The sequence below is a fragment of the Pteropus vampyrus genome, unplaced genomic scaffold (assembly GCF_000151845.1).
Source record: "Pteropus vampyrus isolate Shadow unplaced genomic scaffold, Pvam_2.0 Scaffold26, whole genome shotgun sequence".
In the NCBI taxonomy this organism is placed as follows: Eukaryota; Metazoa; Chordata; class Mammalia; order Chiroptera; family Pteropodidae; genus Pteropus; species Pteropus vampyrus.
Window position 1 is genome coordinate 4,728,596 of NW_011888807.1, and position 2,729 is coordinate 4,731,324.

The following is a 2,729-nucleotide window of genomic DNA, read 5'->3' on the forward strand; positions in this document are numbered from 1 at the left end:
CAACAGAGACACAGAGCTACCAGAAAACAAAAAATAAAATGGCTATGAGAAATCCTCATACATCAATAACCACCCTGAATGTAAATGGACTGAAATTGCCAATAAAAAGACACAGCATAGCAGATCGAATTAAAAAATAAAACCCAACTATATGCTGCCTTCAGGAGACATACCTCAGTTGCAAGGACAAATATAAACCCAAAGAGAAAGGGTGGAAAATGGTACTCCAAACAAATGGCATCTAAAGAAAAGCAGGAGTATCTTGTATCTGACAAAATAGATTTCAAGATAAAAAAAGGTATCAAAAGACAAAGATGAATATTTTATAATGATAAAGCAGATAATATATCGAGAAGACAATACTTATCGATATATATGCATCCAATCATGGAGCACTAAAATATATAAAGCAACTATTAACAGAACCAAAAGGAGAAACTGACAAAAACACAATTATAGTAGGATACCTAAATACCTCATTGTCAGCTGGATAGATCTTTGGATAGATAATCCAAAGAGAAAATCAATAAGAAAATACCAGCCTTAAATGACACCTTAGACCAAGTAGACATAATCAACATTTACAGAACTTTTCATCCCAGAGCACCAGATTATATATTCTTATCTAGTGAACATGGAACATTCTCAAAGGTAGACCATATGTTGGGACACAAAACTAACCTCAATAAATTTAAGAAAACTAAAATCATGCCAAGCATATTCTCTGACCATGATGCTTTGAAATTGGAAATAAACTGCAAAAAGAAAGTGAGAAATACCACAAATATGTGGAGATTAAATGACATGCTACTAAAAAATCCTGGGTCAAAGAAGAAATAAAAGGAGAAACCAAAAGATACATAGAGAAAAATAAGGATGACAATACAACATATCAAAACTTTTGGGATGCAGCAAAAGCAGAAATAAGGGAGAAGTGTATATCATTACAGGCCTATCTCAAGAAAATACGCAAATAAACAACCTAACATTACATCTTTAAAAACTAGAAAAAGAAGAACAAATGAACCCCAAAGTCGGCAGAAGGAAGGGAATAATAAAAATTAGAACAGAATTAAATAAAATAAAGAACAAAGAATAGAAAAAAATTAATGCAGTGAAGAGCTGGCTCTTTGGAAAGATTAAGAAAATTGGCAAATATCTGGTTAACTCACTAAGGAAAAAGAGAAGACTCAAATAAAATCAGAAATGAAAGAGAAGTTACAACAGACACCACAAGAAATACCGGAAACTATGAAAGACTATATGTCACCAAAGTCAATAACCTAGAAGAAATGGACAAGTTCTTAGAAATATATAACCTTCCTAGACTGAATCATGTAGAACTGGAAAATGTAAATAGACTGATCAATAGTAAGATTGAAACAATCATCAAAAATCTCCAAAAAGTAAAAGTTCAGTAGCGAAAGCCTTCACTAGTGAATTCTACCAAATCCTTTAAGAGTTTGAGAAGGATTAAATATCTATCCTTCTCAAACTCTTCCAAAAAATTGAGAAAGAGTTACCTTCTAATTCATTTTCTGAGCCTAACATTACCCTGATGCCAAAATCTTACAAGGCTACATACACTTAAAAAAATCTACAGACCAATATCTCAGATGAATACAGAAATAAAAATTCTACACAAAATATTGGCAAATTGAATATAACAAAACATTTAAAAAGACAGAATATCACAATCAAGTGGGGTTCATTCCAGAGGCATAAGGATAATTCAACATACACAAATCAATCAGTGTGTTACACCACATTAATAAAATGAAATATAAACATCATATGATTGTATCAGTAGATGCAGAAAAATCATTTGACAAGATATGACCATCCATTTATGATTAAAACACTCAGTAAGTCCAGGACTAGATGATTTCTCAATAAAATAGGTATAGAACAAAAGTACTTCAACATAATAAGGGCCATATATGACAAGCCCTTAGCTAATATCTTACTCAATGGTGAAAATCTGAAAGCTTTTCTTCTAAGATCAGGAACAAGACAGAGTACTTCAACACAGTACTGGAATTCCTAGCCAGGGCAATCAGGCAAGAGAAAGTGATAAAAGGCATCTAAATTAGGAATGCAAAAGTAAAATTGTCAGTTTTTGCAGATGACATGATTCTTTATAAAGAAAACTCTAAAGACTTCACCACAACACTATTAGAAACAATAAACAAATACAGAAAAGTTGCAAGACACAAAATCAATGTACAAAAATTCATTGTGTCTTTATATAATAACAACAAAATTACCAAAAAAAGAAATAAAAAAACAATTCCAATTGCAATCGCGACAAAAAATAAATAAATAAATAAAATACCTAGGAATAAACCTAATAAAAGATGTGAAGGACCTATCCACTGAAAACAAGACATTATTAAGAGAAATTGAAAAAAAGACACAAAAGAATGGAAAGATATTCCATGTTCATGGATTGGAAGAATCAACATAGTTAAAATGACCATATTACCTGAGTAATGTACAGATTTAATGCAATCCCCATCAAAATCCCAATGTCATTTTTAAAAGAAATAGAACAAAAAATTATCAAATTTGTACAGAGCCACAAAAGACCCTGAATAGCCAAAGCAATTCTGAAAAAAATAAACAAAGCCGGAGGCATCACACTCTCTGACTTCAAATTATACTACAAAACAACAATAATCAAAACATCATGGTATTGGCAGGAAAACAGACACACAGACAAATGGAAC